The sequence below is a fragment of the Pleurodeles waltl genome, chromosome 7 (genome assembly GCF_031143425.1).
Source record: "Pleurodeles waltl isolate 20211129_DDA chromosome 7, aPleWal1.hap1.20221129, whole genome shotgun sequence".
Lineage (NCBI taxonomy): Eukaryota > Metazoa > Chordata > Amphibia > Caudata > Salamandridae > Pleurodeles > Pleurodeles waltl.
Window position 1 is genome coordinate 80,198,481 of NC_090446.1, and position 11,248 is coordinate 80,209,728.

The 11,248-nt window shown below is 44.7% G+C and overlaps 1 protein-coding gene across 2 annotated transcripts in view; it reads right to left on the reverse strand.

Annotated features, from left to right (window-relative positions):
• PHB2 (prohibitin 2) overlaps window positions 1-11,148 on the reverse strand; it is a 29,444-nt gene extending 18,296 nt beyond the window's left edge. The window contains exon 1 of one of the 2 annotated variants that reach the window (XM_069243017.1): window positions 11,000-11,148. The gene's annotated coding sequence lies outside the window, so the exon portion shown is untranslated. Of the gene's footprint in view, window positions 1-10,967 lie in introns of both variants that reach the window. The other variant, XM_069243018.1, reaches the window with a different exon arrangement.
• Window positions 11,149-11,248: the final 100 nt, after the last annotated feature.

Here is an 11,248-nt window from a genome sequence, read left to right on the forward strand (position 1 = left end):
GTCTACAAGTGCCTGAATGCAAAGACAAAGTGTTAAATTCACGAACAACTCACAGGTAGACCTAGAAAAGCTGTGTTGTTAGGCTTTCTCTGCTTCTGGCCAAAGTTAATTGCACTGTGTGATTATTCACACAATGTAGAAAAGTGCCCCAAACAAAAACAAAAAAAATTCTACTATATATTTTCTGTATCTCATAACTCGGCCAAAGGCCATTACAGTGCTTTACAAGAGAACCAGATTACGTAACACATTATTTTTATCTGCACAGGGAGATTCAGTGATTTGCCCAGAAGCGCAGGAAGCAGAGCAAAGGCTACAATTCAAAGTGATTCCCAAGTCCATAAGTCAATTGCTGTAGCCAACATGCCACATCGATTTTTTTTTACCACTTTTCTCGTTTGCGGACTAAATTTAAGCCACTTGATCCGGATTAAAAGAAAAATAACAAATACTTTGATTTAAAAACAGAATGGAAAGAGGCGAGACCTTCTGAGAAGGTGCTGGGTTTAGAAGACCGGTGGCTCAGTAGTTTCAGGTGCTGTCTGTCAGCCGCTATCTTGAACTTTGGACCCATCTGCTACCTGTGGATTGATCTTTCTTCAGCAATCATCGGGTGGGCAGCTTCTCCCCTCTTGCCCACGATTATATGTGTTTGGAGAGTACACGCATAGTCATTGCTTTATTTATGAAATGTTTTCTCTGTGTGCTTGAGATTAAAACCCACTTGCTTTTATAGTTGCAAACACCCGGTGAACCGGCTTCTACAATTAACTCTGGTGTTGCGCTTGAATTGGTGTATGCTTGAGATGACTCAAAGAATTAAGAAATTGTTAAACAAAACATCCAGAAACAAGAGCGGACGAGAAAGTATAGAAGGCGGTAATTAAAATAACAAAAACGATCTTGCGAGCATGAAAAACAAAACAAAAATTTATAACATGATAAAAGTAGAAAACCAATGTTCTATGGCATCTGTCGCTGTAGATACGCATGTTCTGCAATAGCTCGCCATCTGGTGTTGGGCCGGAGTGTTACAAGTTGTTTTTCTTCGAAGAAGTCTTTCGAGTCACGGGACCGAGTGACTCCTCCTTTTGTCTCCATTGCGCATGGGCGTCGACTCCATCTTCGATTGTTTTTTTTCCGCCATCGGGTTCGGACGTGTTCCTGTCGCTCCGAGTTTCGGAACGGAAAAAATTAGTTAATTTCGGAAGATTTTCGTCGGTATTGTTGCGTTCGGGATCGGCGTACTTAGATTCCACACCGCATCGAAGATCGAAGAGCTCCGGTGCCCTTCGGGGTAGTTTTTCGATCCTCAGTCGGGGCCTGGTCGGCCCGACCGCGTGCTGAAGAACGCCGATGGAACGGACCCCGTTCCGTTTCTGCCCCAAATGCCACAATAAATACCCCTACACAGACCAACACTTGGTCTGCAACCTGTGCCTGTCACCTGAGCACAGCGAAGACACCTGCGAGGCCTGTCGTGCGTTCCGGTCCCGAAAAACACTCCGAGACCGTCGAGCCAGAAGACTTCAAATGGCGTCCGCACCGACAGCCCAACGGGAGTTCGAGGAACAAGAACAGGAAGGTTCCTTCTCGATCCAAGACTCAGACTCCGAAGGATTCGACGATACACAAACCGTGAGTAAGACGTCGAAAACCACACAAAGAAACATTTACAAGGCCCAGGGGACGCCACTGCCACCAGGCCATGGCTCGACCCATAAATTCGGTGACCGACCTTCGGCACCGAAAAAGGCCCAAACAGTGCCGAGATCGTCCGACTCCGGTCGAGACACAGGCACGCAGCCTTCTCGGGACCGAGAAAGTGCTGGAGACAAGCCTCGACACCGAGATGCCGGTGTCGACAAGGCTCGACGCCGAGACAGCGGCACCGAAACAGATCGACGCCGAGAGGTTTCGGCCCCGAAAAGGAAAAAAAGTCACCTCGGAGCAAGCGACCCAGCTTCAGGCTCTTATACAGAAGAGCACTCGCTAACCTCCCAAATGCAAAAGCATAGGTTTGAGGAAGAGCTACAAGCAACTGATGTGGACCATACGCAAAAGCGTATCTTCATTCAGCAGGGGACAGGAAAAATAAGCACCCTTCCCCCCATTAGGAGAAAGAGAAGGTTGGAGTTCCAGACGGAACAAGCACCACAACCAAAAGTGGTGAAAAGAGTTACACCACCACCCTCTCCTCCGCCCGTAATTAACGTTTCACCAGCACAAACGCCATCACACTCCCCAGCTCACACCACCATGAGCCAGGGTGACCAAGATCAGGACGCATGGGACCTATACGACGCCCCAGTGTCAGATAACAGCCCGGAGGCATACCCTACAAAACCATCTCCACCAGAAGACAGCACCGCGTACTCTCAGGTGGTGGCTAGAGCAGCACAATTTCACAACGTAAGCCTCCACTCAGAACAGGTTGAGGATGATTTCTTGTTCAACACACTCTCCTCCACCCACAGCTCATACCAAAGCCTGCCTATGCTCCCTGGTATGCTCCGGCACGCAAAAGACATATTTAAGGACCCAGTCAAAAGTAGGGCAATCACACCAAGGGTGGAAAAAAAGTATAAGCCGCCTCCTACGGACCCGGTTTTCATCACAACACAGCTGCCACCAGACTCTGTTGTTGTAGGAGCAGCTAGGAAAAGGGCCAACTCTCACACATCTGGAGATGCACCACCCCCAGATAAAGAAAGCCGCAAGTTCGATGCAGCTGGTAAGAGAGTCGCAGCACAAGCTGCAAACCAGTGGCGCATCGCGAACTCCCAGGCACTACTTGCGCGCTATGACCGAGCCCACTGGAACGAGATGCAACATCTCATCGAACATCTGCCCAAAGACTTCCAAAATAGGGCAAAACAAGTGGTTGAGGAGGGACAGGCCATCTCCAACAACCAGATACGTTCCTCCATGGACGCTGCAGATACAGCTGCACGGACAATTAATACATCTGTAACTATCAGAAGGCATGCATGGCTCCGAACGTCTGGATTTAAACCAGAGATTCAACAAGCAGTTCTCAATATGCCTTTTAATCAAAAAGAACTGTTCGGTCCAGAAGTGGACACAGCGATTGAGAAACTCAAAAAAGATACGGACACTGCCAAAGCCATGGGCGCACTCTACTCCCCGCAGAGCAGAGGGAATTACAGCACATTCCGTAAAACGCCCTTTCGAGGGGGGTTTCGGGGTCAAAGCACACAAGCCAGCACCTCACAAGCGACACCGTCCACTTACCAGGGACAGTATAGAGGAGGTTTTCGGGGACAATATAGAGGAGGGCAATTCCCTAGAAATAGAGGGAGATTTCAAAGCCCCAAAACCCCTACTACTAAACAATGACTCACATGTCACTCACCCCCTCCACACAACACCAGTGGGGGGAAGAATAGGTCATTATTACAAAGCATGGGAGGAAATCACTACAGACACTTGGGTTCTAGCAATTATCCAACATGGTTATTGCATAGAATTTCTACAATTCCCTCCAAACATACCACCAAAAGCACAAAATTTAACAACACACCATTCCAATCTCCTGGAGATAGAAGTGCAGGCACTATTGCAAAAGAATGCAATCGAAATAGTGCCAAACACACAAATAAACACAGGAGTTTACTCACTGTACTTTCTGATACCAAAGAAGGACAAAACGCTGAGACCAATCCTAGACCTCAGAGTAGTGAACACTTTCATCAAATCAGACCACTTCCACATGGTCACACTACAAGAAGTATTGCCATTGCTAAAACTGCACGACTACATGGCAACTTTAGACCTCAAGGATGCTTATTTCCATATACCAATACACCCATCGCACAGGAAATACCTAAGGTTTGTATTCAAAGGAATACATTACCAATTCAAGGTACTGCCTTTCGGATTAACAACCGCACCAAGAGTCTTTACCAAATGTCTAGCAGTAGTCGCAGCACACATAACAAGGCAGCAAATACATGTGTTCCCATATCTAGACGACTGGCTAATCAAGGCCCATTCGTTCATACAGTGCTCAAATCACACAAATCAGATCATACAAACCCTCTTCAAACTCGGGTTCACCGTCAATTTCACAAAATCCAAAATTCTGCCACGCAAGGTACAACAATACCTGGGAGCCATAATAGACACATCAAAGGGAGTAGCCACTCCAAGTCCACAAAGAATTCAAAATTTCAACACCATCATACAACGCATGTATCCAACACAAAAGATACAGGCAAAGATGGTATTACAACTCCTAGGCATGATGTCATCATGCATAGCCATTGTCCCAAACGCAAGACTGCACATGAGGCCATTACAACAATGCCTAGCATCACAGTGGTCTCAAGCACAGGGTCACCTTCTAGATCTGGTGTTAATAGACCGCCAAACTTACCTCTCGCTTCTGTGGTGGAACAACATAAATTTAAACAAGGGGCGGCCTTTCCAAGACCCAGTGCCACAATACGTAATAACAACAGATGCTTCCATGACAGGGTGGGGAGCACACCTCGATCAACACAGCATACAAGGACAATGGAACGTACATCAAACAAAACTGCATATCAATCACCTAGAACTTCTAGCAGTTTTTCAAGCACTAAAAGCTTTCCAACCAATAATAGTTCACAAATACATTCTCGTCAAAACAGACAACATGACAACAATGTATTATCTAAACAAGCAGGGAGGGACGCACTCCACGCAGTTAAGCCTGCTAGCACAAAAAATTTGGCATTGGGCAATTCACAACCAAATTCGCCTAATTGCACAGTTTATACCAGGGATACAAAATCAACTCGCAGACAATCTCTCTCGAGATCACCAACAAGTCCACGAATGGGAAATTCACCCCCAAATTCTGAACACTTATTTCAAACTCTGGGGAACACCTCAGATAGACTTGTTTGCGACAAGGGAGAACGCAAAATGCCAAAACTTCGCATCCAGGTACCCACACAAACAATCCCAAGGCAATGCCCTATGGATGAACTGGTCAGGGATATTTGCTTACGCTTTTCCTCCTCTCCCTCTCCTTCCTTACCTGGTAAACAAACTCAGTCAAAGCAAACTCAAACTCATATTGATAGCACCAACTTGGGCAAGGCAACCCTGGTACACAACGCTGCTAGACCTATCAGTGGTACCCTGCATCAAATTGCCCAACAGGCCAGATCTGTTGACACAGCACAACCAAAAGATCAGACACCCAGATCCAGCATCGCTGAATCTAGCAATCTGGCTCCTGAAATCCTAGAATTCGGGCACTTACAACTTACCCAAGAATGTATGGAAGTCATAAAACAAGCAACAAGGCCATCCACCAGGCACTGCTATGCAAGTAAATGGAAGAGGTTTGTTTGCTACTGCCATATTAATCAAATACAACCATTACACACAACTCCAGAACATGTAGTGGGTTACTTGCTTCACTTACAAAAATCTAACCTAGCTTTCTCTTCCATTAAGATTCACCTTGCAGCAATATCTGCATACCTGCAGACTACCTATTCAACTTCCCTATATAGAATACCAGTCATTAAAGCATTCATGGAGGGCCTTAGGAGAATTATACCACCAAGAACACTACCTGTTCCTTCATGGAACCTAAATGTTGTCCTAACTAGACTTATGGGTCCACCTTTTGAACCCATGCACTCCTGCGACATACAGTTCCTAACCTGGAAGGTGGCATTTCTCATCGCCATTACTTCCCTGAGAAGAGTAAGCGAGATTCAGGCGTTCACTATACAGGAACCTTTTATACAACTACACAAAAATAAAGTCGTCCTAAGGACCAATCCTAAATTTTTGCCAAAGGTTATTTCACCGTTCCATCTAAATCAAACAGTGGAACTTCCAGTGTTCTTTCCACAGCCAGATACCGTAGCTGAAAGGGCACTACATACATTAGATGTCAAAAGAGCATTGATGTATTACATTGACAGAACAAAGAACATCAGAAAGACTAAACAACTCTTTATTGCATTTCAAAAACCTCATGCAGGAAACCCAATTTCAAAACAAGGTATAGCCAGATGGATAGTTAAATGCATCCAAATCTGCTACCTTAAAGCTAAACGACAGCTGCCCATTACACCAAGGGCACACTCAACCAGAAAGAAAGGTGCTACCATGGCCTTTCTAGGAAACATCCCAATGCAAGAAATATGTAAGGCAGCCACATGGTCTACGCCTCACACATTCACCAAGCACTACTGTGTAGACGTGTTATCCGCACAACAAGCCACAGTAGGTCAAGCCGTATTAAGGACATTATTTCAAACTACTTCCACTCCTACAGGCTAATCCACCGCTTTTGGGGAAATAACTGCTTACTAGTCTATGCAGAACATGCGTATCTACAGCGACAGATGCCATCGAACTGAAAATGTCACTTACCCAGTGTACATCTGTTCGTGGCATCAGTCGCAGTAGATTCGCATGTGCCCACCCGCCTCCCCGGGAGCCTGTAGCAGTTTGGAAGTTACCTTCAATTATTTATATATGTATCATCTCAACCTTAAATAGGTGCATACTTAGTCACTCCATTGCATGGGCACTATTACTACAATTCAACTCCTACCTCACCCTCTGCGGGAAAAAACAATCGAAGATGGAGTCGACGCCCATGCGCAATGGAGACAAAAGGAGGAGTCACTCGGTCCCGTGACTCGAAAGACTTCTTCGAAGAAAAACAACTTGTAACACTCCGGCCCAACACCAGATGGCGAGCTATTGCAGAACATGCGAATCTACTGCGACTGATGCCACGAACAGATGTACACTGGGTAAGTGACATTTTCATTTTTCAATAAAAAGACTTGTCATATAAGTCATTGGGATAGGTTATGCTGCAATAAGCTCTGTAAGTCAACCCCTTAGCTGCTGGGTCAGCCCCCCCTCCCTTCACTGCTGAGCCCTTTTTAGGCTATTTGGGGTAGTTCGCGCTTAGGCCTTCATAACTTTTTGTCCACATAAGCTATCCACCCCAAATTTGCATCCTTTTTTCCCCCAAACATCCTAAAGATTCTAAAGGTACCCAGTTTGTGGGTTCCCTTGGAGGAGGACAAGAAATTAGCCAAAATGCAGCTAAAATGTTGTTTTTCTCCCCAGAAAAATGGTTAAAAAAGGGGCTGCTGAAGAAAGCAACTGGTTTTTCCCCTGAAAATGTCATCAACAAAGGGTTTGCGGTGCTAAAATAACCATCTCCCCAGCTTTTAGGAACAGGCAGACTTGTATTAGAAAGCCACATTTTTCCAACACAATTTTGGCACTTTACTGGGACATACCTTCCAGTTAGTGACAGAAATGGGTGTGAAACCAATGCTGAATCCCGGGCAGCTAAACATTTCTGAAAAGTATACAAAATTCTGAATACAGCAAGGGGTCATTTGTGTAGATCCTTCGAGGTTTTCCTATAGAACATACCAGCTAAAATAAAAATTGTATTGAAATTGAGGTGAAAAAAAAAGAGCCATTTTCGGCCACATTTTCTTCTATAACTTTTTCCAGCTAAGGCAGATTTTTGAAATCAATATAATGTTACGTCTCCTAGACTCTTCTGGTTGCGGGATATATAGGGCTTGTAGGTTCATCAAGAATCCTAGGTACCCAATAAACGAGCTGCACCTTGCAATGGGTTTTCCTTATACACCGGGTATACAGCAATTCATGTGACAGAAATCCAAGAAAAAAATAGAGGGTTTTTTTCAACAATTTAGACTTGTATGGTATTCTGGGTAAGAAAACTTTGGGAAATCCACACAAATCACACCTTTCTGGATTTCCCCAGATGTCTAGTTTCCAGAAATGTCTGGGTTTGGTAGGTTTCCCTATATGGCCACCGAGCCCAGGACCAAAAGCACAGGTGTCTGCAAGGCTGTTTTGTGATAGATAATTTTGATGGCTCCACAATACGATTTGGGTGGTAAAATTTGGTGCTGAGCTAAATTTGGGGAGCTCCCAAGAGAGCACTCTCTCTGTGCTTGCCACCACATGCACCTGCTCTCTGGGTTGGGCTAACCTGCTATTGTCCCGCTGCACAGACTGTACTTGCGAAGGGACAGGAGGACTGTCTTCAACACCTCCCTCCAATCACTGGAAGAAGAGTTGTCGAATGGGACTCCTCCAACTGAAAAATCACTCCCAGAGCCAGCGCCATTGTCCTATCCCTCAGATGCTTTCTCAGTCTCAGATCCTACGTCAGAGCTGTCCTCTATAACCAGAGTTGGGGCTTGAGCAGCAGTCATCCAATGAGATGCTATTTCTGCTACTGGCCAAACTGTCACTCTAAAACACTAGCCTAGAGAGTGAGAGAGTGTGTGAGTGATTGAGTGTGTGTGTGTGATACCTGCAACAGTAGAGGTCCCGTACCTTTGCTTCTTCCCTCAATAAGCATCTTCTCTCAAGACAGTATAAAAAAATGTTTTAAAAGCACTATTGCTTCACCCTGCCACATACCAATTGTCACAGCCTTTATTGCCTCTAGCACCCAGTCCAACAATCTTCTAAAAAATAAACCCACATGCCTGCATTACTGTGCTTCACTTATACATGCAATGCATGTACCACACAGGTCACATACACATAAATGCACCAAATGCACCTGGGAAGTTAGAACTAGGCATCTTTTTTAACTGTGGAAGCTCAGCTGTGCCGTAGAAACAACATAAAATTGGATTAGATAGCAGAGTATAAATTTACCCATGCACTGGTGATATGTTCTCAAACAGCTCCAAACAGTTCATTTTTAGTGAGTAATGGAAACAACCATTAATGCGGAATGAAGGGAAAGATCATTAACTTAAGATATTTCCTAAAAAAAAAGGCACCTATGTAACCATCCCTTGTGCATTGTACATACCCTGTACCAAGCTTGGGCCGCTCGAGAGTAGGTTTTAAAGAGCTACCCTACACTTTGCAAACAGAAGGTTTGGGCTCTTAATGTATATGTACAAATTGGTGCGGTGGCTAGCACAGTAGCTATTTCAGCACCCTCTACTTACAGATGTGTTGAGTAAACTGATGGTCTTGGCGAGGCATGTGGGGGGTGGCCACTAGGCAGTAGGGATAATTGTTCCCCTCCCAAACTTTGGGGTGGGTGGGCTGCAGAAAATGGGATTACCAATGCCCTCTACCCACCCTAAATATGTAAAGAGTATTTCTGGCCACCCTGGGGCCAATAGCCCCACATCCACCCCAGGGAGGGGTCAGAAAGTCCACTAGGCAAGCTTTGGAGTGGGGGATCTGCCCAAAATGGGCTAGCCAATGCCCCCATCCGCCCCAAACATGTAAACAGTTCTTCTTCTGCCTGTCCCCCAACCACCCACCAGGGGAGGGCAGAAAGCCCACAAGACCTAGGGAAGAATCATAACAAAAGGTGGCTTTATGGCCATATCGCTACCCCAGATAAACAGGGGCCCTCTAGACACCGGGGAATTTATATATAATAAAAAAAAAAGAAGGAAAAAAAAAGTGGTGGGGCTGTCTACCACCATGCGTATAACTATGCCCCATCGTAACTGAAGCAGGTAACAGTCTTCCAACTCCGGGCACTAGGCCTATCCACACAAGTGAGGTACCATTTTTATCAGGAGACTTGGGAGGAATGCTAGTTGGAAGGAAGTCTGTGGCTCCCCTCAGGTTCCAGAAATTTCCATCACAGAAATGTGAGAAAAATATGTTTTTTAGACAAAATTTTGAGGTTTGCAGGGGATTATGGGTACCAGAACCCGGTAAGAGCCATACAAGTCACCCCATCCTGGATTCACTTAGGTGTCTAGTTTTAAAAAATGTACAGGTTTGCTAGGTTTCTCTAGGTGATGGCTGAGCTAGAGCCTAAAATCCATAGCTAGGTACATTTGTTGAAATATATTGCTGTATACCCGATACACAATGAAAAACTACTGCAAGGTACAGATTAGTTATTGGATTTGGGTAGCTTGAGAAACCTATAAACCCTATTTATCCCTGCAACCAGAAGGGACTAGCGGGCGTAACAGTATATTGCTTTCGAAAATCAGACATACTGAGAAAAGGTAAAAAGATGAAAATGTAGTCACAAAAGGCTGTTTTTCAGCACAATTTCAATATGTTATTTCAAGTATTACTTTCCATGTGAAAACATTGAAGGATCTACACAAATTACTGCTTGTTAAATTTAAAATTGTGTTTACTTTTCAGAAATGAATAGCTTTCCGGGACCCACCACTGGTTTCACATCCATTTATGTCACTAACTGGAAGGAGGTTGAAAGCACACAAAAACAATATCAGGAAAAATTGGGTATGTCCCAGTAAAATACCAAAACTGTGTATAAAATGTGATTTTCTGATCCTAGTCTGTCCATTCCTTAAAGTCGGGAAGATTGTGATTTTAGCACTGAAAACCCTTTGTTGTTGCCCTCTACTGCAGCACTTTCCCCTCCCCCCACCTCAACAAAAAAATATTGATTGTATTTTAGCTAATGTCTCAGCGCCCACCCGGGGAATCCATAAACCCTGGGCATTACATGATTTTGAGGAAAAAAGGACACAAATTTGTCGATATCTTATGGGGGGAAAAATGTTATGGATCCTAAACGCAAACTACCCCAAATAGCCAAAACATGCTTAGCACAGGGGAACAGCTTCGCAGAAAAAGGGTTAACTGCTCGTCAAGGGGTAAAGAGTGCATTATAAATTAATTTCTTAAAATGTACAAAAATTACTTTGGCGGAGACAGTGCGTCTGTCGCCCCGCTCCCCCTTACCTGCACAACCAGAAAGCCACAACCGTTGTTTTGGTTGTGAAAAGTTCACTGGTTTTGTCATTACTACACACTGACAAACGTTATTGTCAACGTTATTGTCCAACGGGGAAAAAAAATAAATCAGACATTGTCATGGCTTCAGGTTGCGTTGCGCCAATTATTTATTTATTTTTTTAAAATTAAAGTTAAAATTAAAAATAGCCTACACGTACTAAAGCGCCTGCCTATATAACGAAGACGTTACCTTCCACCGTCTTCTGCCCTCCGTCCGGACTCACATGCGGGGGAAGGACACAGGAAGTCACTTTCTTACACCCCAGGAAGTGTCGGAATATTTTCACAGTGGCAGCGGAAATGTACCGCAGTCCCCCGGAAGTTGTCCATACCGGCCGTGTTGTTACTTCTGTCACTCCAGAAGCTTTTCCTGAACTGAAAGCTATATCTGAACGTACTTTCTGTAAACATAGCCACAAAAGTACGTCCTTGACGATTG